This window comes from Pelecanus crispus, chromosome 17 (genome assembly GCF_030463565.1).
Source record: "Pelecanus crispus isolate bPelCri1 chromosome 17, bPelCri1.pri, whole genome shotgun sequence".
Taxonomy (NCBI): domain Eukaryota; kingdom Metazoa; phylum Chordata; class Aves; order Pelecaniformes; family Pelecanidae; genus Pelecanus; species Pelecanus crispus.
The window spans coordinates 59,913-86,960 of record NC_134659.1 but is presented as its reverse complement, the minus strand read 5'-3'; the positions used below and the strand labels follow the sequence as shown (position 1 = coordinate 86,960).

Below are 27,048 nucleotides of genomic sequence, written 5' to 3'. Positions count from 1 at the left end.
GAGGATTCTCTAGCCTATCGGGGTCTGGTTCCCTTACCAGGCTTGTTTTAACCACGTTTGTGTTTCTCCAGAAAGGGTGTAAAACCAGCATCAACCCAGCAGTCTCATAATTGGAACCCATTTTATTCCAGTACAATGTGAGGTGCTATGCATGGCATTCTGTCTTCTAAAACGGATTAGGACATATAATGGAAATCAAAATAAAATGTAAAGTAATAATTCCATGTGAAGATTTTCACAGCGAAGTTGGGCCAAAGATATTTCTCATCAGCACTGATGATTTCGGTTAATGAAGACAATTATGTGAAAATGTTTTTATGTGATTATAGGATAAAAAAATCTGTGAAGACATTAAAAGAGCCATCCATTTCAGAACAAACCATATAAGGCACATAGAATTCTACCATGCTGACATAAACTAGGCAGTAGACCAGCACTTAAAGAAAAAGGTCCCTTCAAACAGTGAAGTAGCTGTCCTTCCCTTTGCGCTTCCCTGACCGGGCTTTCAGCAGTGATCCTATCGCTGCTTCTTTCATGAGTATTTTTACACTTCAGTTCCGTGTCTGTATGTTCTAAGTCTGTTGTGTCTACTAGCAGGTTTTTGAAGGCCCTAAGGCTGGGGAATACCATGCTGGTATTTTCACTTAACCTACCTATATGAGTGAGATAATATTTAAGCCATATGCTTGAAAAGCCTTGCCAGTCAGTACTGAATGGCTCTAGTTGCTCCTTATGGCTGCACCTGGAAGGAGCATGACTGGCTCTGCTCTTGAAAAGGGAGCTGGAAAACTCATTTAAGGCGTTTTCAGGATCGAAGGTAGCTGTGGGTGGCAGATTTGCATCTAGACAGCCCTCAGAGAGGCATTAGGTCCAGGTAGGGGCCTTGAAAGGGTATTGATGGCAAGGGCAAGCTTTTCTAGTATCAAAGCTTCTTGGATTTTATTTTTGACCTTACTAACAACTAGAATACTTGGGTATAAACTGCAGCCAGTAGATCTCATGCTCCTCTGGAGAGGAAGGACTCTGGAACTTGTGTTTAGTTGAAGTGCATTCTTAAAATAGTGCTGCTATTATCCCAGAGCCATGCTGGTTTCGGCCTAGAAAACTAGCTTTGTGGGAGACGGTTGGCCTTCCTGCTGGAGTGTATGTCTAGAAGGTTAAATTGTAGAAAACAGCTGTAAGGGCTCTGTCAATACTTAGAGGAGGTGGCAGGTGAATTATGACAAAGATGGGGTAAGAAGACTTCTGGGCTTCGGAGAGACTCGTTGAGCACTAGCTCTAAGTCTAGGCAACAAGGAGCATGGCAAGAGCGGGGTTTTGAGGCACTGTCGTCAAATGAGAGGGTGTGCTGGTTTTGTTTGGGATAGAGTTAATTTTCTTCATAGTAGCTACTATGGGGCCGTGGTTTGGATTTGTGCTGAAAACAGTGTTGATAACACAGGGATATTTTTGCTGTTGCTGAGCAGTGCTCACACAGCCTCAAGGCCTTTCCTGCTGCTCACCCCACCCCACCAGCAAGCAGGCTGGGGGGGCACAAGGAGTTGGGAGGGGACGCAGCTGGGACAGCTGACCCCAACTGACCCAAGGGGTATTCCATACCATACGATGTCATGCTCGGCATATAAAGCTGGGGGAAGGAGAAGGAAGCGGGGGATGTTCGGAGTGATGGCGTTTGTCTTCCCAAGTAACGGTTACGTGTGATGGAGCCCTGCTTTCCTGGAGATGGCTGAACACCTGCCTGCCGGTGGGAAGCAGTGAATGAATTCCTTGTTTTGCTTTGCTTGCATGCATGGCTTTTGCTTTACCTATTAAACTGTCTTTGTCTCAGCCTACGCATTTTCTCACTTTTACCCTTCCGATTCTCTCCCCCATCCCACCATGGGGAAGTGAGCAAGCGGCTGTGTGGTGCTTAGTTGCCAGCCGGAGTTAAACCATGCCAGAGGGCTATTTAATGAAAGAGGAGTTATCTGCAATGTGCATGAGGTCTGTCTGGACCATCTACTGTGTAGGCAGATTGCTTCTCTGGCTCTGTACGTTTCTCACCAGTTGCGCACCTCTGACAGCAATCCTGCAGGTGCTCTTGTTCCAGACTCTCAAGTGCATTTCCATTACTTTGTCCCTTGATGGTCCATGCTGGCAGCACAGCATGGACCATCAAATGGAATTGACAAACAGGAGCATGAGTTTATATTGATTTCTGTGCTGCGACAGATTGTGCCACAGGCTAGTTTCAGTGCGAGGGCTAGAAATAAAATCTGGGAACTTCCCTTATCGTAACGCAAGTATAGATCCTAGAAGAATCTGGCAGGTGTCTGAGTTAAGCATGTTGATATTAACTAAGTCTTTGCCAACCTTTAAAAATGAAAGCATGCTTATGCAGAACTGTAACGAAAACCCATTTTTTGGTTACAAGCTAGGAGTCAATTTACTAACATCAGACTATAGATTAGATATGACTTGCCAAAAATAACTAACAAAGCAGGTCACTATTGTGCATGAGAGACAAGTTTTTCCAGAGGCTGTGCTAATATTATCATTGTGGTATTCTATGTTGATTGTGCAAATTAAGAGCATCAAGAAAGGAACAGTCCTACCAACAGGGAACTATGCAGAGCAGAAAGCAGTTGTGCTCCTGTACAAATAGATTTTATTCCAAACAAAACCTCTTAGTATTGATTATATGTATCAGAACAGCAATGCTGCGTGCAAAAAATTAGATGAGAAGGGCAAATCCCTCCTTCCACATACAAAGGAGGCAATAGAATATGTCCCTTATGTGGTTCAGTCTTTCTCATTCGTGCTGTGAAACTGCAGTCTTTGGGATGCTTGTCAAAAGGGACCTGGTACAAAGTAGGCAGGTTCTCACCATGCTTATCATTTCCAAAACATGCTACTACAGCAGATCAGTTTGAAACAGCAGAATTCAGATTATTTCCTCAAAGGGCTGTGCTTTAAAGCAACAGTTGTCACGAATATAAATCTTTAATTTTCTGTTGTACTTTCATGCTGCTCTCTAAAGCATTCAGTAAATGAAAAAATATATTAACCAGTACTTTGTCATCAAAACACTGAGAGACCAAAGATCACTTTTCAAATTTGTCAACATTAGAATAATGAATGTCATGAATAATAGCAAGCTGTATTTTTTTTCCCCAGATGTTAACTCTGTTCTCTTAGTAATACATACAACTTCCTTTACAAGGGATTTTATATAAATTGAGTGAAATAAATTAATACAGGTGACAAATGACTGCTGGAAATGTACTTCTAAGGTTAGTTCTCTACAGTCTTTTAAGCAGTGGCAGTGGTGGAATCAAGGGGGAAAGATATTTTGCCCCTTGGTTTTTATTTAGAGGTTGCTTTCTTGAATTCATTTTCACAAGCTCTGAGTAACTTGGTCTGACCTTATCCTGACCCTGCTTCAAGCAGGAGCGTAGAGACCTCCTTAAGTCCATTCCAGCCTGAATTTTCCTGTGATCCTAAGAACAAACACAAGTAAGGTTTCATTACATTTCTATGAATGTAAGTAGTTCAAATTTATGGCAGCTATGTTGTAGTGATTTTTCTACACAATACAAGGTCTTATTCATGTTTCTAACTTGCAATCATTTAACTGGCCTGAAGGGATTAATTGATTGAAGTTTAAATTCCAGTGAACTTTTATTCACTGGCCACATACAGCGAGCCAATGTTTAAAAATGAAACTTGGCTACAGTCACTCCCTGTGCCCCAAACCATATTTTCTACTGACAGTGAGCCATACTAGTGACACGTGATGGTTGGCCCACTTTTCTCCAGTCATTCAAGTTGTCCATTTCTTCCTCATGCTGATGCATGTAATTTAGTAATTTTAGATACAAACTGGATGATGAAACACCCACAAGTTTCCACAGTTTACTTCTTATATTTTTCTTCAGTTATTCAAAGATACTCAACTGTATCTTACACAAGCCCTTTAATGTAGAAGAGATGTCCCACTGAGGACAACACAGGAGGACATACGCATCCATTTTTACACAAAGAAACATCTTTGTCAATGCACCTGACAATAATGTGTCAAGAAACCTCAAATTTAGCTGTAGTGCTACAGAATGCAGCAGGCCCTTTAAAGACTTAAAAATGAAATAGAAGCTTAAGCAAAGACTTTCAGATACCCTTGTGCTTGGAGGTTGGGGAACTGAAGACACTGCCTAAGACACATTCTTACCCTGATAGCTTTGCCTCAGGCTCACTGAATCCTAAGTGAATTTATGAAGTATATTTGGTTTTGCCATGCTAGAACCACCTTTTGTAATTACTTCTAGGTGTAACTCTGAAATTATTCAGAATTGGAAGAGTGACCTATCGATAAACAGCTTGCATTTTCCATTGAAAGCTGCGACAGTCTAGGGAGTTGGTCTTACAGAACAGATAGTCTATTGAATTTTTTGAGGTGGGTTCTGTCATCTGAGGGCCATGTCACAGCTGATTTTGAGCAGACAGAGGTTGTTGACTTAAAAATATTACTTCTACAGCTGGGAGAGCTGGTTTTGTACCACTCTTTCAGACGACACTAGAGCTTTGCATGGAAAAAATTCTCAGCGCAGAACAGTGAAATGAAGCTGTCATTACTGACCTTTAAGAACTAAAAAATTTCTGTGCCTGAGAGTGCCTTGCTGAACTCAAGAGTGGTTTTGTATTTTAGACACTTGAATGCAGTCAGTGATATCTGGATGCGTCACAAGTGTGTATTTACTCTTAAACTACTGAGAGAATAGATACTTTAGATTGGCAGAGCACAGACATCTGTGAATAGACTGTGTGCAGGCAATTTACTACAGATAGTATTTCAGAAAAGCGGACTTGAGCTGCTGTTCAGTGAGATTTGCATGCCTGCAAAATGTCATATTATCTTCCTGATTCCTTTTCTCCTCCTCTCATGAATGAGGCACTCTCCATATTTGCCTCAATGAAAGCTTTGTTTTTGTGTTCAACATTCAGCACAAACTTTCTGGTGATCAGAATGAAAAATGGTGTCGTAACAGAGACTTTTCTTCTCAGACTGCCAGTTTAGGAATATTGCTTACTGGCAGATGGAGCTGAGCATTTACTGAAGGCATTTGGATAAATCCACTAGCTTTTTCCTCTAGAGGGCCTGATGCATGTGTCCCACCAATAATGCTTTTAGAAGGATTATTCTGATACTATGTGTAAGACTTGAGGACTTTTCACTTTTCTTTTGGATGCTTGGGTCTGTTGTATTGCATACTTTTTTCTTTGCTCCACACAGGACAAACAGGGACGCTTGTCCAAGGCCGCAAAGCATGAGTGGCAGCGCTCAGTAGTATTGCTGTGTTTTACTGACAGTTCAAAGAGAAGGGAGGAGGACCAGCTTAACATTGCGACACTTGGTATTATAATCTGTCACACTGATATCCAATTTGGGATTACACGTTCAGAGATCAAGAGGACCTAATAGGGAAATATATTTAACTGCTGAACTCTCTGTCCTTGGTAATTCAGAGAAACTCAGCGGAGAAATACACACTTAGTCAAGGGAGTTATCATATGGGGACTTTCTGTAAATGTGTCTCAAAAGCATTTTCTAATAATAAGATAAATAACATGGGTGACTGTTCCCAGAGTCTCTGCTGATGTGCTGAGATGTTTAATTTTCTGTGAATATGGGCCGCATAGATCATAAAGACAGACAATGATGAGAGGCTTGCTTTATTTTAACTCTGCCGCACTATGGGTTCAGTCTGGGGGAAAAAAAAAGGCGCCTTTTGAATGTAAATAATCGAAATGGTAATACTGCCTGAAATTCAGTTATAAAGTAACTAAAGCACGGTCACGGTAGGAAAAAATACGGGCTATCGAAGCAGGAGTTGTATGTCTTTCTGATGCATCTTTTAGAAAAGGAGGGAACTCTTTAGCAGAATAGAGAGATCCATTTTCCATGTGCATGCAAAAGAGGGAGGAGAATCGGCGTGGCTGAAGACACTGGAGGCAGTAGATAACTCTTTAGCAAAGCAAACAGGTGTCGGGAACAGTAAACAATAAGAACATGGGAATAGGTGGAAAGTCAGCGTTCCGGCAGTCTTGGAAGTGGTTGACTAGAAGCGCATATTCAGTGCAGTTGATCAGGTGGCTGAAATACGGGAGAAACATCTCAAAAGAGGACAGGGGAGAACAGGAGCTTTTGACCTGTGGAAACTTGTCCTCTTTATGTATTTTCTCTAGCCTAAATGCAGAATGAATAATTTCTTCCGAGCTTTACCACTATACAGATGTTACTGCAGATGGCACCATCTCTGCCACAAAAAAAGCTTGTAAATATGCACAAGGAATGTAACCAGTTAGGTTTAACTTCCAATGACAGTTGTTCAAAACAAATAAAAGAATGCTACGTGTTTCTCTTTTCTTCCCATACCTTCCCGCTCAGCTGGAATTCAGGGTTCTCCAAAAGAAAAGTTGTGTTTTCACCCGTTGTCCCAGGCACTTATGGATAACTTAATAGGGAAGGCTAGGCATCTACTCTACCAGAGATCCAGGAAATGTTTTCTAAATTGTATCACAGTAGAACGAAAACCTTCCTTGAGCTGTAGGGTCTAAGAGAAAGGAGGTTATATATGGTATTATTTTTCTGCTCTCTAACAGAAACTATTGTCTGACTTTGCTACAGCCGTGGTTTTCTAATTGTTGGAAGTAATTTGCCCAGATTAATGCTCTCTGTTCAATTCATTTAATGTGACAATTTCATAACACTACAGGCTTTATCAGTAGTCAAAATAACCCCTGGAAAACCCCAGGAGGCAAAAATGCTTGTCGAGTTTAGCTGTTGAGGCTGGATGATGCTGCTTTGTGAAAAATGAAGTAATTGTTTTGAGGGAAAGAACCATCAGAAAATTACTGGGTCTATCAGAATTCTTTGTCTTTCATCAGATGTGTTATTCGGTCATAACTTGGCTTTTATTTTTATGTTTATCACAATGCCTTTTTTTGTGTCTCTGGTAATATGGGAGTACTGTGAGACTTCCCTAAGCCTGTACTACAAAGTATCATACAGTTAGTTACCCATAAAAAAAATCCTCACCTGATTTTTTCATTGGATTGAATTTGGGATATTACCAATTACAAAGACGCACATAAAGGCACGGGTATTTTCTTTTTCAGCTTCACGTTGAAAGTGTCAGCTTACATAAGATCATAAAAGCTGTTGTGTCGTATAGGCTTTTTCTCCCTAAAGAGAATTGCTTTCTAGTATGTATAAGTATCCTTTGGTGTTCTTCTCTGCGTAGCCACTGTGGTTGTTTTCATTAGCTTTCTCTACATACCATGTATAGTTGTTTGCAATAGCTATAGCTAAGGAATTACATGTAGTTAGGAATGTTCTCTGTAATGTATTTTCTCCTTTAGATGTGGTAACATATACTTCCAGTTCTGCCCTGGAACCCATTTACACCAGCAATAGCTATCAGTCGGTCAACTGTCTTACCTTTGACTAATCAGTCTTCTCATTCTGAATGCTAAAAGTAACCTTTGATTTCATATTATCTCACATGTAATTCAACATTGTTTGGACCCCTTTTTTCCTGAGGCTGGTCATATGAAGCACCCTTCAATGCCTTTATTCAGGATAGGAAAAAGTCTTTGGAATTGTAAACAGGTTAAACATGTTAATAGCGTATGAGACTTCTCAGAAATACCATTTTGCAGCCAGAAGCTACTATTCTGCACTCCCCCTGCCTCCCCACCACCCCCCAAAAAAAGTTGTAAAACTGTAACAGCATTTCCAGGTTTTCACACAGCTTTAGCGGTTATTGCTTAAGGTTGATGGTTTAGCCTTCAGTGTTTGCCATATATTGCCAGGAGTTTATGACTTACAGGATATTGCTGTGATCGAGGGCTTATGGTTTATCGATCACTGTACTCTCAGGCCTCATGCTTTATCATTTAGGATTCACACTCTGTGTTTAGCGTTGTGTGGTTTACTAAAGTAAATTATAAACTCCTGAAAAACACAATTCTTGAACTCTAACCCTTAAGTAAGATTTGTAATCTTCTTCCCTCGCTATCCAGTGTTCATCTCTCTGTGGTCTGATTCAAGACCTGGTTTTGATAGCTTCATTACATGCACTCAAACTTCTCAGGAAATTGCTAAGCTTTTGGAGAGAGCTGTGAGGAACTATATACTGTATAGCCATGCAAGACAGTGGAAGCACAGACACGTGAGCCTGAAATGGGCTAGGTAGTACCTCAAGGATTTGAGAAAGAGCGTTCATGGTGGTTACCCACCCACAGGGACCCACAGAAAGCACTGAATTAGTAAAAATCTCAATAATTTTGAAGGAAAACTTGAGGGATTGGCAGCTAGCATCTCAGAAACACCAGGAGCAGAAGCCAGTCCTTCTCTGACCAATAGCTGCCTGGGCAATGGCAATTCTTTGCATTTCGTTGGTGTGGTCATGGGGAAAATGGGCAGTGAGTATATTAACGCTTATCCTGCTAGCCCACTAAATCCTAGTTCTTGTTTGTATGTGATAATGATTCTGCTTTATACTTTTAACTTGTGTAGATGCTCCTTGTGTGCTGCTTGCACACAGCAGAAGTTTCCCTGGCCAAGGTGTCCTGCAGACAAGGTTATGCGGTATCTCTGAGGCCACTAAGGATTGTAGGAGGGAGTGCTCCCAGGATCTGTTGGATTACTGTAAGGTTCCTGGGGATCCTTTGGTATCTTTGGTTGGGGGGAGTGGGGTGGGTGGAATCAAGATAACGCACAGATCAACACCCCCACTCTAAACAGTGTTTTCTCCTGCTGTGTCAGGGACAGTGTGTTAATTGATACTGGGCCTCCTCTTAATTTAGCTAATGAAGCCCACAGAATAGATCAGACACTGGAGTGAGGGTGGGTGGGAAGGGGTCAATGGGAAATCCCTGTGTAAAACCAGCCTAGGTATTTCTCTTTTAAGAGGTGCTCCTGGGGAGAGAAAGGAGAGGCAAGAAGAGACTCTCATATCTCCTGAGATTCCCCTTCCTCCTTCAGTAATCATGTTCACATCAATACATGCTATAGTTTATTTGATCACCTTTATGCCAGAGAGCACAAAGCACTCAAAATTGAACCTTGCCGGAGTCTGGGGCAAGTTTTTCCTTGCCTGTGGTGGATAAGGGCCACGACAAGCACGTCCCTCTTTGTCACCAGGATTTCTCTTGTCCACCCATTGAGGATGACCCTGCCAGAAGGTGCCAGGGAAAGGGGAGGATGACACCGTCCATCAATGGCTGCAGGCAGCCTGGGGTTAGCCTGGATGGCCTATTTGATCCTCCCCAGCTTTTCCTCTCCCTTTCTGGTCTGAGGTTCCTTCCCAATATAGGCCGGTGCACGTGCTCTTGGTCCTGCAGACGCAGACACCTTGGAGCTGCAAGGAGGCAGTTAGGCCCCCAAGCAGGCTTTTGGGGAGAGCCCTGTGTGCTGGGCAGCTGAAGGGTGAGCAGCGTTGGAGTATGGCGTGGACTGGTCAGAGCTGTCTGATCAGGGACAAACATGGAAGGAGGGGAAAGGAAGAACGTCTAATGCAGTACGAGGTGGATTTCTGTGCAGGAGTAGCTTTTTGGAAAGGGTATGGAGGCAGTGGTTTTGAGCTTATTCAACCCAACTCGCTGGTGATGATTTCCTTATGCTCATTATTTCTTAAGGAGAAGAAAAAAAATTGTATTACATGAGGACCAAATTTTTATGGTAAATTTCCTAAGCACCAAAGCAAACAACATCCTAAAAAACCAGCAACCTCAAACACAAAGGAAGAGATTCTAAGCAGAGACTCATCAACAACTGAGAGTAAATTCAAAATACATACAGCATTGTCTGATAAAGCCCTAGCATATCTACCAGACCACTCACCTCTATTAAAAAAACCTATTTTTCTGTTTAGTCTGTGTCTTACTTTAGAAATTATTTAATGTATTTGTCTCTGCACTAACTTGAGATTTTTTATTGCACAAGTTTTTCATGAAATCTAGGCACAACTCCTGTCATAGTAACCCTGTCAGACAGGCAGCGTGACAAGCATTTATAGAGTGGGAGTGGGCAACTCAAAAGTCAGTGTAGCTTGACACACACCTTCTAAGGTCTTAATTTCTTCGTCCACAAACTTCATGTCAGCAGCAGGACTGCAAAATGACAAGCTGATTTGTAATGAGTAACTACAAGAATCCCCTGAGACTGAAAAGGACATTAGAACTTACTGTTGCCTTACTGTCTCTTCAAGATAAAGGCTGAAGTCACTTTTGATGCTTGGCTTCCACTTGTCGTACGTATTTTCAGTCTGTGCTTTTAGTTTAATTAGCAGAGATGTCCAGCTACCACTTGTCCTGCACAACGTTAGTGCTGATATCCATTAAAAAAAGAAAATAAATTCTCTGCACAGGAAATACCATGTTAGACAACAGTACCGAGATCTAATTTGAGTCACCTGTTTTAGAATTGAGTTACGGTCACAGCAACACTGGTGTTTTTAGGGTACCGCTTAGGAAATGAGCATCTAGCTTGCAGCCTGCAGTGCAGCAAAGCAGAAAATAAACAACTTTTCAAGCAGGAGATCGGCAAAACCCTACACCCTGACACCCATCTAGTACCCCAAAGCACCAAAGACCAGCCTGGAAGCGTAGCCCCTTCCTGTGTTCAAAGCTCTGGCATCCCTCGGTCACAGCTCTGCGGCTGCTTTTGGAGAGTTTGAATCCCCTATTTATTTGCTTCCTTACCCTTCCCAACATCTCCCACCAAGTTCCAGACCGACAGCCATCTAGCGCTGTCTCGAGACACGCAGCCAGCGTTTTCTCACAGCATCCCATCCTGATGTCTCAAACGACACTATCATCTTCAAACTTTGAACAAATCTTCCCTTAGAATCGCTTAAAACCCATCTCAGTCCCTCCCCTCGTCTGCAAAATTCTCACAACAGCCGTTCTTCTCTTGGAGCGCCGCGCAGCCGAGAGCAGCTGGGCGAAGGGGAGGCGAGGGGGGGGCCGAGCCCCGCTCACAGCACCGCAGGCGACGGGCAGCCCCTCCCGGCGCTCCGCGCGGGCGGCCCGGGGTTGTGGGGCCCGGGGTTGCGGGCCCGGGGTTGCGGGCAGGACCGGCTGGTGCCGGCGGGGCCGCTGGTTCGGGCAGCGCCGGCCCTGCCCCCGCGCTCTGCCGGGCGTTGTGGGGCGCAGCCGGGCCCGGCCCCCGGTCCTAGGGGTTTCTTCTCTGAGTAGCTCATTTCCTCCCGCTCTCCCTTCCTCCTCTTCCCTCTTTTCTTCACTTCCCACCTGCATTTTTGCCCTCCTCCCTTCCTCTCCCCACCCTTTCCCCGCTTCATTTCTTACTTAGGTCCTTGTTTCCTTTCCCTGTCTCACCCCAATTTTTCCTGACATCCTTTCTTCTCTGTCTCCTTTCCTCTCACACTGGCCCCTCATTTCTCCTTCTCCCCCCTTCCCATCTTGCAAATTCACCTTCCCTTGTCTCTCCCATCCCTCTTTCTTTTCTGTTTTCTTTCTTCGTCCTCTTTCCCCCTTTCTGCCACCCCTCCCTTCAAATCTCCAGGCCTCCAGGCACAGACAGCCAGGGACCACCCCCACACCCCTGTACAGACTGGAGGCACCGACTAAGGTGAGCACCAACCAAATCCTGCCCCAAAACACCTAAGGCGTCCTCAAACCCCGCCTCAGCACTCCCAAACCAACTCTGAAACAGTGAGACCAAGCTGGGTAGATTTGTTTCTTTTGCACAGTAATCCTCTGAGGACCAAAAACTTGGAAGAGAAGCAATGTGACATGATTTGTTCATTTCAGCGACGTTTTTCTAAGGAAGTACGTAGGTGTAGAAGGGGCCTAGAAGGAGTAGCAAACAGGAAAGGAAAGAGCAAGGAGTGTGTGAGAGAGGAAAAGCTAACTAAATGCCATCAGTACTTAAGTCATTAAAAGCTGGAGGAATGCTGGTTAAGCATTCTTTATAGGAAGTTCTGAGAGGGCATAACGCACAAGGAATGGAAAAATACAATGGCTGAACCCAAGATTCTGCCTCAGGCCTGTGAGTGGGCTTTTGGCATGGAGTCCTTGTGCTGAGCCCAGGCACGTCAGTGTGGGGAGGGCCCTGCGTGCTCGGCGAGTGAGGGGTGAGTAGGGCTAGATCTTGGTGAGGGCTGCTCTGTGACAAACGCACATGGAAGGGAATGGGAGACGGGTCTGAAGGAATAAGGGATGTGGGCTTTTCATCTCCAGCAAGGTCCTTGATGTGTCCACTGGGGTCCCCCACAATGTCCTTGAAGACAGTGCTGCTTCTGGGATCCTCCAGGACTACTTCTGCAATGTCAATAGCCACAGATACTACCCTAGGCACTGTCACCCACATGCACTTAGAACCCCTCTGGTAGATAGTCCCTAGTCACTAAAACCTGCCCCAAGACCACCATCAACCTCTGAAGTCCCTGGACCTCAAAACCACCCCCAAACCTGAAACAACCCCCTCTTACAATCTCAAAACTCCCCCTAAGGCCTGCCCAAGACCACCAATGCCTCTGACAGCACCCCTGAAGCCTGATGTAACCCCCCCCATCCCAAATCCTGCCTTCATTCCCCTTAAGTCCACTCCAAACAATGCTCCAGCACTCACAGCAACCACAAACCACCCACAATCCTGCCCCCAAACCCCCACAACTCCAGATGTCTATCTCCCTCCCTGGTTGGAGTTGGCCTCTTGGTGCCCACATGGTCCTATGCGCCCTTGCTCCCGTGCCACAGGAGAATGGGATGGATGGCCAGACATGGCTGGGACTGAGGCACAGACCATTCAGAGACCCAGCAGAGGATGGGTTGCTCCCTGGGGTTCACAGGCATTTCCTTTTCCCATTGCAGTAAGACAAGCACAAGCGAGCCCTTGACTTCACTTTTTTGTCAGTTAATGGCGATGCTAGGTTACATCAGGGCAAAGAGTGAGGCTCAGCCATGTGGCTCCCAGCCTGTTCGACTCCAGCACAGGCCCTGCTGGATGCTGATGCACTTAGCCACTGTGCTCCAACTGTCTTGGGGTCCTCCATACTGCCTGCAACATGATTGCATCAAGTCTGCAGTCCCCGAGCACTGCTGCACAGCTGTGTGGTGTCGGATTAGCGTGGGGCTGTCAGAGGCAGAGGGGAGCAGAGTGCAGTCCCTTGCTTCCATGCAAGACTTGATTTCTCTCAAGCTAGTGTGCTCCCTGCAATGTTACTCTGGCTGCCTGTGGTCAGTCAGCTGTCTCTCTCCTGGCAGCACTTCCACTTGCCCTGGCCTGGGAAGGAAAGAAAAAAAATGTGCATTGAAACCAGTAGCAGCTTCTGGATTCACTAGTCAGCTCTCTTCATGAATCACACCTGCTCTAGTGGGGCACCATCAGGCTTTTGGGTATGGAAGGAGCGGACAGGGTGTGAGGAAGGATGGAAGCTGCAAGCAGAAGCTGGAAGGGGTGAGTGGAGTTACCTGAGCAGGTTGTTCAGTGGGTGAGATGCAGACTGGGCTGGGCTGCTTGGGTCTGTAGTGGGGTCTTGGGTGCAGGTTTGCAGTTACTTGTGCGTGTGGCGAGAGGTTCCTGGGGGATAGCGTGTGGAGGAGATGGGATGCTGTGTGTGTGCATCTGGGCTGTTGGGTGCATTGTGGTGCTGAGGGGAGCATCTGCACAGTGCCTTTTTCCATGCTGGTGTCTGTGTTGGCAGCTGTACCAGTGTTCATGGATGAGTGTGCATGCACCAATGTCTGCATGTGAGGGGGGAGGCTGTTATGCCTACGGTACCCTACCCGTCCCTCTTCCCTTGGGCATGGCATCTGTCTGTCAGACAGGTGGAGAAGTTAACTGTCTGTGGGTGGGTGTACGTGCCCACATACTACTGGCCATGAGGCAGAGCTGCTCCCTCACTGGGGCTACACCAGGCGTGCAGGACGTGTCTGCATGCGTGTGCGTGCATGCGCTTGCATGCTTTATGGTACAGGGGGCTCTTTCCCTAACTCTTTGTGCCTGTGGAGGTGTATTGGGGTCTGCAGAGCAGTTTTTTCAAGGTCCTCTGTGGCTCTTTTTGCTTCCAGGGGCCCTGGGATCCCTGAATTGCCCTGGTCACCTCTGTTGCACTGTTCCAGGGACCTGTTGGGGGACACTTATGGGTCTGCGGGTACCATGATCTCTGGGACTTTGTCAGGGTCTCTGGGATGCTTGCAGGGGCCTCTGGGCCTTTTACTCACCTTTAAGCTCTGTTCTCAGTGTGGGGGAGCTCATTTCGGGGTCTGCAGGGCAGTTCCTACCACTTCACTGCCACATTTGGGCTGGTGTAGGGGTCATCTTGGGTGTCTGAAGCTTTTGGTGGTTCCCTGGGGCCATGGCGGGGTGCCTTGAGGTCTTTGCCATGTTTTTTGGACAGGTTGGCGATGCCCAGACCTGGTCTCTCTTGGGAGAGTTGTTTCAGAGTCTGAGTTCTTTCCCAGGGGTTTGTTGAGCGAACAAATGTTAAGTATGGAGGGCTCTTTGCTAAAGCTCTGCTCAGTGAGCTTCACTGCCAATCTGTGAGTGCTGACTGAAGCAAACAAAGTGGAGAAATTACAGAAAAACTGAATGTCATAAGCAGCGTTTCAAAGGGCACAAGGCTTGCCCTGCCTTATGCAGCAGGAGAGGTGTATTTGGAAACCTTTTGAGCATGACCTGGTTTTGAGAGCTGGTGGTCAGCGAGACCTTCATCGTATCCTAACTGGCATCCACAGCAGAGTAGCAGTGACCTGAGGAGGGTTAAGGCTGGACTCTGCTCCTCCTTATCTCCTGTTGTTTCACTGCCTTCTCTCACTGTCTTTCAAATGGAGAGGCATCCAGCATCTAGACTCAGCACCGTAAGGGCGAATGCAAGGACTGAGGGGAGGAGAGCGGTTTATGACTGCCTGGCTGGCCTTCTGCCAGCAGCCCGAGCCCAGATAGGCGGGACTGGCTCCAGGGCCTGTTCTGCGCATACAGGCTGGAGAAATGGGCTGACAGGAACCTCATGAAGTTCAACAAGGGGAAGTACAAAGTCCTGTACCTGGGGAGGAACAACCCCATGCACCAGTGTATGTTGATGGCCCCCAGCTGGAAAGCAGTATGAGCCAGCAATGTGCCCTTGCTGCAAAGAAGGCTGAGGGTATCCTGACCTGCACTAGGCAAAGTATTGTCAGCAGGACAAGGGCGGTGATCCTTCCCCTCTGCTCAGCACTGGTGAGGCCACACCTGGAGTGCTGTGTCCAGTTCTAGGCTCCCCAGTGCAAGAGAGACATGGGAATACTGGAGGGAGTCCAACAAAGGGCCACAGGGATGATTAAGGGACTGGAGCATCTCTCCTGTGAGGAGAGGCTGAGAGAACTGGGACTGCTTAGCCTAGAGAAGAGAAAGCTCAGAGGGGGACCTCATTGATGTATATAAGTATTAGTGGGTGGAGGTGCAAAGAGGAGCCAGCCAGCCTCTTTTCAGTGGTGCCCAGTGGCAGGACGAGAGGCAGTGGGCACAAACTGAAATACAGGAGGCTCTGTCTGAACTTCAGGAAATACTTGTTCACTGTGAGGGCACCCGAGCACTGGCACAAGTTACCCAGGGAGGTTGTGGAGTCTCCCTCCTTGGAGGTACTCAAATACCATCTGGATGCAGTCCTGGGCAGCCTGTAAGTGTACCTGCTTGAACAGAGGGTTGGACAAGGTGACCTCCAGAGGTCCCTTCCCACCTCAACCACTCTGTGAGTCTGTGATACGAGCACCCTGCGGCCACAGCGAGGGCTCCCCCTGCACAGGGCATGGGGCACGCTTGGCTGCATTGCGCATGTCGCAGCATGACCTTGGCCTCACTCACTGCTGTCCCCAGGCCCTTGCCTGGCCAGCGTGCAGGTGGCCACGCGCCCAGCTGCCGTGCGCACCGTGGCCGTCGCCCTTGAAAAGCCCAGCACTGAAGTATGCCTGCTCACTCCTGTGCACTGCAGCCCCAATAGTCTCTGCTGCCCTCCTTTGGTCCTCATGGACCAGAAGCATGGACTGTCTTTGGCCATTGCCTCTTCCCAGCGTCTGTAAGGTGGTCTGTGCAGTCTTGTTGCACTTAGGCCCGTTTGTCAGCTCTCTGGAGCAGGAGGCACAGGGGTGGCACACTGTGACTCGGCTGAGGGTGCTCCTACGCATGTGAGTGCATAGAGCTCTTCAGAGCACTTGCTAACTGTACGGTGGCACCGCAGCCAGCAAGCTCCGGTCTGCGCCCTGCAGCCTGAACACGCTCACGGCTGCTCTCGCTTGCTTGGAGTCCGGTAGGCGCCGCAGCCTGAGGCGTCGTGCACGCAGAGCGCCGCACACCATGCTCACGGGTGCCCTCGCGCAATCAGAGGTCGGTGCTGCAGGCGATCAGATAACGCATGCATATTTTCATTGAGGTGCCCATTGTAACCCTCTCTCGTTTGCGCTCTCGTGCTGCTGACCATCGCATCGCGCAGGCGGCATGTCATCTGACTGGCCCACTCTTTCCACCGCGTGATTTTTACGCAGCGCTGCAGCTAGGCGGTGCGGTTTTCACGTGCAACGCGAGCGGCGGTGCTCGCCGGTGCCTTTCTGCGGGTACACTTCAGTACCGCAGCCGGCTGTTCCACGCACGTGCGCAGCGGCCCGCGGCGCTCTGCCGCTATGGCTTGACGACCGCCTCGTAGCGTACGTGCCTGTACGATGCACGCATGTCTTGCCGGCAGGGCCGGCAGGGCCACCGTCAGTCTGCGGCGCGTGCGGTGCAGCAGCCGGGTGCCGGCGTGCACGTTGCTGCTCGGGGTGCGTGGCGGTGGCCAACTTCTCCGTGGGTCCGGGGACCGCTGCCCGCGCGCTGCCCGGCGCCGAGCACGTGCGGGGACGGCACCTGCCCAGTCTCTGCTGCCCCCTGCTGCCTCGGTGCAGGCGCTGCCGCGTGTGAGCAGCGGCGGGGGGGCGCTCAGGATGCGTTGCGCATGCGCGAGTCGGCCGGCCGCGGGGCCGGCGGAGCCCCCTGGCGGCGGGCGGGCGCCTTGGCCTGCGGCCGCCGCGCGCGCCAGCGCGTTTGCACGTGCCCGGGGGAGAGCTCGTGCTTCGGCGCGGCCCGTATGCGGCTGTGTGGCGTTTATTACCTGCACGGTACAGAAGCGTGGTTTTGTGCTGTCTTGTCAAAGTGTGGCGTTCCTCGTGCGTTTTAGTGTGTGTGCCTGCGGTCCTAGGCGATCTTTTGGTCCCCTTTTTTTTGTAGTAACAGGCAATTTTCCTGATGTCACGGACACCAACCAAAAAGTAGCGTGAACAGCGCCTGCAGTGTGAATCGTCACATTGACCTTCTCAGTTTGTATGTGCTGCATTTTTAGAGGAAATGAACTAATGTTTAGTGTGTTGCTTTTTAAAGAGTTTTATGCTTTGTGTTTTACAATGATGAATCTTGAAAATAATGATGTGTGTCCTGTAGTAATAATATCGGTACTGAAAATTTTGTCGGTGTTCCCTGTAAGCTTCTTTGGTGCTGAATTACAGACACATTTAAAAACTATCGACAAACTGTTTTGTGGAGAAGGAAAAAACACATACCAAAGAAACGTACCTGTGTGTGAAATTCTCAGGCTGGGCAGCTTGCTGTAATTATAAACAAATCCTTCGGTAATCCCTTGAACCATACATACATCATACTATATTGCAGTCATATGGAATAAAGTTGTTCTTCACAAAATTCTTTTTGTGAGGAACTATAAGCAAAGTTTTTTGTATCTTATCAAAGCAAGTCGACTGCAAATACAAATAAATATGTACTTTTACACCGGTTCTTTAAAATGAAGGATAATAAAATACATGTAGTTGACTAGAAACGACTATTTGGAAGAAGTCAGAAGGGAAACCTGACCTTTGTAAGTATTCAACCTTAAACTGTATACATTATCTGGAAACTGGATGCATGAAAACTATATTGTACCAAGACTACAGTGTGGTAACTTGCTCGATTCGCAAAATACATAGAAGCAAACCAAATACAGTTTCAAGATTCATTTTTGTATTTGGCAAAGTTCTGTGTTAATTTATGCAAGAATATAATTTTTAACGTGAATGCCATTGTTTTTTCTCACAATTATTTTAGCCCAGGGAATAATAGATTAAAATTGTGATTTCTCAGGGTTTTTACAGTTAGGAGCTGTAATTTAACCAAAAGTATGCTAATGACAGGTAGATCCCAGGCTGCATGTAACAGGCTTATTATTAGTCATCTTTGAATAGCAGATTGTTAAAGACATACTTGTTTTGTTCTGTATTGCTATTCAGAGTATCCTAGTATTAAATATTGGTAGTAACATTATTACTGTCACACTATGCTTGTGTAACTGTGGTCATCATCAGACCCTAAATAATTAGGGAATTTTTACTCACAGTAATTTATGGAAACGGTTAGTATTTTGAGTGTACAGACAGAATTGATTTTGTGAATGAAATTGTTCTTAATACAAAACATAGTATTTGTAATGCATACTCATTTAATTGTAGTGAAGTGACTTTTCCTCTTCCATCCCTTTGTCCTGTTCCCTGTCCTTGTATCTTTCCCTTTTTTCTTCCTCCCACCCTTTTTTCTTTCCTTGCTTCATCTCTCTGTCCTGCTCCCTATCCCCCCCACCCTCTCTGTCCTTCTCCTTGCCTTTCCCCGCATTTCTCTGCCCTTTTCCCTCTTCTTTTTTTTTTTTTTTTTGTTTTCTATCACTGTCTTGCTCCATGTCACTGTTTTTTCTTACTCCATCTCTGTCCTGCAGTCCAGTGCTGTTTTTTCCCTCTCCATCTACCTGTCCTGCTGCCCATCCTAGGCTTTTTCCCCTCCATCTCTGTTCTGCTGCCTGACTCTTATTTTTGGCTGTCTTTCATTTTGTCCTGCCTCCTTGTCCCTTTTTTCTCTCTCTGTATCACCTTGTCTTGTTCACTGTTCCTGTCTTTCTCTGACAATGTGTCCTGCTCCTTGTCCTTCTTCCCAACACCCCCATCTCCCATCCTTCTTCCTGTCTTGTTTTTCTCTTTCTATCCTTCTGCCTCAGTGCTTCTTTCACCACCTCTGTCCTGCTCCCTGCCCCTTGTTTCCTCTCACGGTCTCTGTCTTGCTTCCTGTCCCATCTTTTCTGTCTTCATTTTTCTGTCCCTGCTGCCTGTCTGGTCGTTTCTTGCTATACCTCCCTGTCCAGCTGGCTCTCCCTTTTTCCCTTTCTCTCTTTCTCTGTCCTGCTCCCTGGCCCTTTTTTTCCTTCCTCCATCTCTGTTCTCTAGCCCATTGCTGTTTTTTAAAATTTTTCCTTCTTGGTCTCTTTGTCCAGATCTGACCATTTCTTTATTTCTCAATCCCTTTGTCCTGCTGCCTGTCCTTTTTCTATGCCTGTCTCTGTGTCCTGTGCCCTGTCACCATCCTTGTCCCTCCTTTCTTCTTCCTCACCTTTTCCCCCCGTCTCTCTATCCCTCTGTCCTTCTCACCAGCCCTACATTTTCTTGCTCCATCTCTCTGTAGGGCTTCTTGCCCCTATTTTTCTGGATTTCTCTACCTCTCTGACCTTTTCTTTTGACCTTTATTTCTCTCTCTGCTCCTTAGTCTTTTTTTCTCTTCCTAGTTCTCTGTCCTGCTCCCCATCACTGTATTAAATACAGGCGGGGCTGGGCTTACGCGGCAGCAGCGGCCGGTCAGGCTGCTTAGTTTTGTTCTGCTCCGGGCCGTGTGGCAGCTGGAGCTGCATTATGGGGCAGGTAAGGTGCGTTACGGGGCCGTGGGCATGGCAGGTTACGGATGTGGGATCCCCAGCTGGAGTCTCCGTGGATGGGTCCAGGCTCTGCCCTCCTGGGGCTGGTGGGGGCCGAAGCAGTCCTGAGATGAACGCTGCCCCGAGGTCATTGGAGGGGGTTTGGGACTGAGCCCCATTCCATCTCCGGCTGCTCCTCGCAGTGGCCCGGGGGACTTCTGTGGCAGCAAGTGGGTCCTGGTGCCCGCATGGGAAGGGCCCCGGCTGCTGCTGCCGCGGGTTCTTGGTGGGACGCCGGGCTGCGCTTGGCTTGGGGGCGGCGTGGCTGGGCCAGCTCCCCGCGGGGGTCCTTCGGCCTGGGGGTTTAGGGTGTGGTGCCGATGATGCCAGAGAAATAAAGCCTGAAGTGGCAGTAATAAAATGATGCCCTGCCCACGCTGGTGCTGCCCCATAGAGACGTGGGGCTGGACCCTCCGCATTTCCCAAGCACTCCCCAAAACTGCACATGGGGCCCTGGGGGTGCAGGGCTGTGGGATGGCTACCCCACATCACACATGGGGACTGCAAGAGGGGTCAGAAAGCAGTCAGGGTGAGCTGGCTTGGGGTCCAAAACCAAAGACCAGGTCTTCTGTTCCTGGGGCTTGAAAACAGGCTCATGTGGCTGATTTTGGGGCTGAGATACAGATCAAGGTGTGTGGCTTTGGGCTCAAAACCAGAGGTCCAGTCCTGCATTTTTGGGACTTGAGAACAGGCTCAGCAGATGGGTTTTGGGGCTCAGAAATGGGCACTAAGTGAGCTGGTTTGGGGACCAAAAGCAGAAGCCATTTTGGCTGTTTGTGCCCATGGGAGGGTACTGGGGCTGCGGGGGAAAGCAGGGCGTGGGCAGGGTGTGTGGACCCTCCCGAGACGTGGGGGTCTGGTCACATCGGACCCGAGAGTTCAGGAGGCCGGTATGCACGAGGCCGAACTCAATGTCTGAGGTGGTCTCTAGGGCAAAGGGTGCTTTTCAGACCCCACATGCCCTCTTTGAGTCCAGCTCTTCTTTGTATGCTGCTTAGAATAGTTATTAAGTAATAAATCATAGAAACTAATTAATATTTCTACAATGTACAGCTATGACATTTAATAGTAATACTCAAGTTATGACAGCGACTGATTTATGACCTTGTCAAAAGCTCAGACTGTTGCAAATAGCTGGAGCTTGTAAGTAGAAGGAGCTGAAATCAGCAGGAGCTTCAGTGCAGAGCTGGAGCTTCAATTAGCTGGAACTGTAGGAAGCAAGAGCTGGAACAAGATGGGGTGTCCACTGTCTGGAGCGTGTATTAGCCAGAGGTAAAATTACCTGCAGCTGTAACGAGCAGGAGCTGCAATTAGATGGAGCATCTACTCGCTGGAGCGTCCATCGGCCAACCTGCACTCCCGGCACAGCTGAAGAGCAGCCCAGCGCAGGCAGGGCAGTCCCCAGCAAGCGTCTCCAAGCAGCAGGGAGGCGAGTTGTCTTTCTGCCAGCGGGGAGCCTGGCCTCTTCCCTCAGGGACTAAATCCATGCCATGTGCCTCTCTGCCTGGGGGGTCTCTGCTGGGCCCGTTCTCGAGAGCAGAAGTGAGGTGGAGGTCCCCTGGCTCTCCTGGGCCAGCCCTGCTGTGAGGGAGCACAGGTGCGGTGTCATCATCTCCTTGGTACCTGCAAAGGGGAGAGAAACTGGCTAGTTGGAGCTCCCAGGGTGCACAGCCTGGCCCCACGCAGCCCCTCTGGCAGAATCCTCCCCTGTGTTTTCACCATTGGCTTGGTGTCACAAACAGGTTCATTTTTTGCTTCCTCTTTTCCCAGTGTTACCTTCTGTGTCACATGAAGAAAATCCTGCATGGTTGATTCCATTTGCTGCTCAGGTAATAGCACATATGGGGCTGGGGGAGCAGGGAGAAACCTTTGCGAGTTCAAGGACACTACAGATAATCCACATCAAACCCAGAGAAAAGGCAAATCTGCTGTCAGTGCAGAAAAGCTGATGAAAAGTTGCCTTTAACAGAGCATGCCTTGTTCCTGAATTGCTCCCTTGGCAGTTATGAATGTTTTTGTTTCAGGTAAAAGAACGAACTTTCATCTAAGATAAACTAAGAGCTGCCTCTTACCTTCGTGTCCAGAGAAGGGCAATGAAGCTGGTGAAGGGTCTAGAGAGCAAGTTTTATGAGGAGCGGCTGAGGGAACTGAGATTGTTCAGCCTGGAGAAGAGAAGGCCGAGGGGAGACCTTATCGCTCGCTACAACTAGCTGAAAGGAGGTTGTCGTGAGGTGAGTGCTGGGCTCTTCTCCCAAGTAGTTAGCAACAGGATGAGAGGAAATGGCCTCAAGCTGCATCAGGGGAGGTTTAGATTGGATATTAGGAAAAATTTTGTCACGGAAAGGGTAGTCAAGCACTGGAACAGGCTGCCCAGAGAGGTGGTGGAGTCACTATCCCTGGAAGTGTTCAAAAAAAGGGTAGACATGGCTCTTTGGGATGTGGTTTAGTGGGCATGGTGGTGTTGGGTTGATGGTTGACTGATGATCTTAGAGGTCCTTTCCAACCTTAATGATTCCTAGTTTTACTTTCGTTAAAAAATAATCCAGCCACCAAGCCAGGAAACACGAAATTATTACTCTACCCTTAACTGGTTTAGTGGTGGACTTGGTAGTGTTAGGTTAATGGTTGGACTGGATGATCTTAAAGGTCTTTTCCAACCTAAACGCTTCGATGATTCTTTAGGGTCAAGCGTTTCTCTTCTGTTTGTTCATACTAATTTTATGGGCAAGTTGGAAATAGCCTTTTATTTTTATATGTATAACTAAATTTTTAGTAATATGTGGTGTCAGTATAGTTAATATTTGAGCACCTAGATGCTGGTAGAAATGTAATGAATGAAACATAATGGAAACTGATGTTTAAACTTGATTTTTATTTGATTTTTTTTTTTTCATTAGAGTGTTGATGGCCTGTTGTTCTGTGGCTCAATCCCCATTATGTTCAGTGGAGTCTTCAATCTAGGACTTCTAAGTAAAAAAGTTAGTCCTTCCAAAAAAGGACTAGTCATTCATAGGATTGAGGTGTAGGCTTGGAGAGTTGCTTAAGTACATGATCAGAATTGAAGCCAAATTTCATTTAATGTTGCTGCTGTTCGTCTTCACTTTCATTCATTTCTCCACCACTCCCTCATGGTTGGGAGCTCTGAATCAATTTTTTTCAGCCTCTAAACCACTTCTCCCCCCCCCCGCCCCCCCAAGGAGAGGCAATGTTTAAAAGTTAATTAGTTTCTTCACAAATGTGTAAGTCAATAAAATTGAGTTATGATTATTAAAACCATAAAAATGACACCAGTCTTACAGATCTGGACTGTTTCTGAACATGTATTCATCACATGCAAATGTAATCAGGATATAGATCATCTGTACTTCATGCTCTGACAAGACAGTATGCTGAGACAGGGATGAGCTCCAAAAGAAAAAAAAGAGATACAGGGTCATGGTTTTGTTTTGTTGTTTGGTTTTTTGTGTGTGTTTTTTTGGGCTTGGGTTTTTTTTGTTTGGGGGGGGGGTGTGGGGGGGGGGGTTTGTTTGGTTGGTTTTTTTAAGAGAGTGCAATGTTGACTGGTGGCAGCTTGCAGAGCTCTTTTGCTGCCTGACCTCTTCTTTTCTTCTCTTTCACGACTGTAATTTTCATTTAGATACTTTTAGAAGAGCAATTTAGTTACTTGCCTGTGTAAATGTGCTGGTAATACCAGGAAGGTAAATGCTTGAACCAGTAGTGAATAACTAGCAAGTCACCAAAAATTTGCCTCTGTCAAACACATCGAAGTTTTATTGCCAAATGTTGTTTGGCAATATGTTCTAAATAGCTATTCTTAGTAAGCATAAATTTTCAGTAAATTCAGGGTCATGTGTGGAAAAACATGTCACTCTGTCTATGTGTCCTGCTATGTAAATAACATCGGAGGATAGCCTGTGCAGTGGCGGGGCCGTTGTTCCCTGCTCTCAGTACTGCCATAGTAGTGTTGCAATATTTCAGCCTAACGGATGGGTTTAGGAATGAAAGGAGAACGCCTGTTTTCTGTAAAGGCTCTAAATGCCAACCCTTTTTCAGCTACTTTCCTGTTGCGTGAGATGAAGCTGTTTTATTTTTCTCCCTTGTTCCTGGTCTAAATATTTCTGAAGCTGTTGCTGCTGTGGGTTTGCAATTTGTGTTACTGCATTTTTACAGAGTTCTAGTTGTGGATCACTTCTACTGTGGTGAGGTGTCAAGATACGGTTTTCAGTTTAAAGCTCCAGAAACGACCTTCGCTGAAATCAGTAACACACAGCATAGGTGAAATGAATCTTGCATGTGCAGCTGTGCTCGCAGGGATTTAGACATTTACACTTATGTGTATATTTACATATATATATGTTTATTTTTTTTATATATATATATATATATATAGCACTGAAGTGGCTCCTTGTCAAAACAGCAAGGTGTGTCTGGACATCTGTAGGGTTGTGCTCTGGGTCTGAGCATGTTCTGTATTTTTGCAGTTGGAAGATGGAATAGAGCGTGCGCCTGTCAAATCTAAGGACGGTCAAAAGCTGGGAGGGACCCTAAGCAGGTTTCGTGGCACAGCTGCAGTTTTAAAAGATCTTGACCATTTGGAGAAATGGCCTGGGGAAAAAAAAAAAATCATTCCTTTTTTGCAAGGAGGCAGTCCACGAGGACAGATGTGTTGCTGTACTCTTTAACAAAATACTCAACTTGGGACATATTGGGTGAGGAAATCTTGGCTATACTTAGGCTTGAGAAAATGTATGTAGATACCTCCGTTTGTCATCTGCGTGCGTCTAGGAAAGTGAGTTGTAGTGAAGCTAAAGCTGCCAGTGAGTCAAAAAAAGGTGCAGTTGTCTAAAAAATGCAAAAGCTCTAGTGGCCTCTATCAACAGCTGTACCCGAGATGATGCAAAATACTTTCTCCTCCACTCAGTTGTAGTCTTCACAAACCTTCACCAAAAGAGGAAGCTTAGGTTCCTACCCAGCTTTATGCTAAAGGGCTTTTTCCTCTCTCAGCAGAAGGTCAGGTGCCGCCATTTCACCGTGGTTGCCCTTTCTTCTGCCAGGAAAGTGCAAGACGGATGGAAAGGATCCGTAGCGGTCTGCAAGTACAAGGTACGTCTATGATTTGCGTCTGCATTTTTCCTAAGGTACTCATGGTATGGACTTCAAAGTCAACATTAAGAACGTGCCATCTCTCCTTCTACAGTTTGGCTATGAAATATTTGAACACAAATACTAAACATAAAATAAGGTCTGTTCTAGAGCATGTTACGCTTATGCAAAGCTTACTTCCCTCTTTATTTTATGTTCCTGAAAGCATAATCTTCTCTTTCTGTACACTTACTATTAAATGATACTGTGAAAATAATTTTGTAATAGAAGAGGAAAGAAACTGTTTGTAAAAGTTCAGATGTTCAGAAGAAACAGACTTTGTTGTTATGATAAAAGCTTTGTGCTTTTTCAGTAAATACGTTTTTAAAATATAGTAGTACTTGAAAATGTTACTGAGATACTAGCATCTGTACTAAAAGCAGTCAAGGTCAAAGAAGAGATGTGGACAAAACAGCACAAATCAGCATCCCTTCCGTGTGTTTTCCAGGCATTCCCAAGAAGCATTAGCAGCCTTGTAACTAGTGCCAGTGAGTCCTGATGTGTTTTTGGTGAGTTATTGCTTCAGCAATGTCCTTTTTCCTTAACCTACAGTGTGTAATTTCTTACATCAGTTGAAAGGAGATTTCCAGAATGGAAATCTTTCTCATTCAAAGAAGTTGCATTTCATGATCTTCCCATCAGAGCAGATCTTCAGAGATGATATACTTGGTAGCAAAGTCATCAGCAATGAGACTATTCACTCTCTAAAAAAAAAACAATTTAAAAAATCGATTTCTTCCCAAAGACCCAAGCACAGCATGTCTTCCAAAAGTTGATGGCATTGCTGGTCTTTGGGTTCTCAGTTGTAACAGTCGAGATACCATAAGAACGTGTTCCTCTGCACGCTTCAGTACAGCCAATAGCATTAGCAAATCTGCCAGTCCTTTTTGGTAGCCTTATGTATTGCAGCACTGGGGATTTGACACCCTAACTGCTCACCCCCCACCCCTCCCAAAAGTAAAACCATGTGGGGGATCTCTTATCTCACTGATTTTTATATCATAAATGACACTTAAAACAAAACGTTACAATTGTATAATTTACAAACTAACTTGCTTGATTTAAACTGTAACTGCCAAATAGCTGCAGCGTACAATTTATTAGGTGTATTTAAGCAGTTAGGTATTTGTTCTAAATGTTGAAAGAGAGAGGCAACTGAATGTTACAGGTTTTTTTCCCTGATATATTGACAGAGTGCTCTGAAATACTTTATTTCTCTCTCTCTCTCGCTCAGTGGCGAGTTTCCCTGGCAGTCCGGTAGCATCTCTCTTGGGCAGTGCAGCTGGCCAGATGTCCCTCCTAATTATGACACACACAAAAACCCTAGTCAAATTATAACTGTGTATTTTGAAGAGAGATAATTTATTGGTATCAATTAACAGCTGTGCAAGTTAAATTAATGGAAAAGGAAACTGAAATACTTCTATAGCATAAGTATTTTAATTGGATGTATATAAACATATGCAGACCTTTTTAGCATAAAGTGAATTACTAAGATTTGTTCTTTATTTTTAATTTTATTATTTAAAGTTTTACACTTCACTTCCAGCTTTGTTGACCAAACAAGCCAGATACGCAGCAGCAGTGCAAGGGCTGCAGTTGTTGTGGTGGATCTGTAAGCGTAGATTCTGATTATGGTACAACCTTGCCCTGGCAGCCTCATAGGGTTATCTCCCTGCAGCAGTGCCATAAGGAAGGGATGAGACGTTTTCCAACATTAGCAAGAGCATTTACTTTTATGCTAAGAATGTGTTCAAAATCATGTCAATTAGTTGATTTTGAGTGTTCAAATCACTCTAGCTTTAAAAGGATGTGTTGTATTTTGAGCTGACCTGTTTACCTAGAATCCTCCTTGAGCTCAACGACTCTCCTATCCCCTAGTTTGACTGAACTCCTCTACTTTCTTCTATACTATTTTTTTAATAGGCTGAAATGTAATTTGGGATTTTTTTGTTTTTCAGATGTCTTGTTGTAAGTGTCCCATGATGCTCAAGAGATACCCCCTGGCCCAGGTTTGCCAGCTGGCCATCAAGCACGCTGACGGCACGGGGCCAGCCCTGCGTCTGGAGGCTCCTGGCTCTGTCTCCCGCGGGCACCCCGCAGGTGTGGC

At 46.2% G+C, this 27,048-nt stretch overlaps 2 long non-coding RNA genes across 2 annotated transcripts in view; both read left to right on the top strand.

The window, feature by feature from the left end:
• The window catches only part of LOC142595100 (uncharacterized), a 70,942-nt gene extending 48,921 nt beyond the window's left edge, over positions 1-22,021 (top strand). The window contains exons 3-4 of the long non-coding RNA XR_012831711.1: positions 21,567-21,625; positions 21,821-22,021. This is a non-coding gene — a long non-coding RNA (uncharacterized LOC142595100). The remainder of the gene's footprint in view (positions 1-21,566; positions 21,626-21,820) is intronic.
• Positions 22,022-24,806: 2,785 nt separating this feature from the next.
• LOC142595101 (uncharacterized) lies at positions 24,807-27,001 on the top strand. Its single transcript, XR_012831712.1, has 3 exons — positions 24,807-24,899; positions 25,387-25,447; positions 26,900-27,001. It is a non-coding gene; the product is annotated as an uncharacterized LOC142595101 (long non-coding RNA).
• Positions 27,002-27,048: the final 47 nt, after the last annotated feature.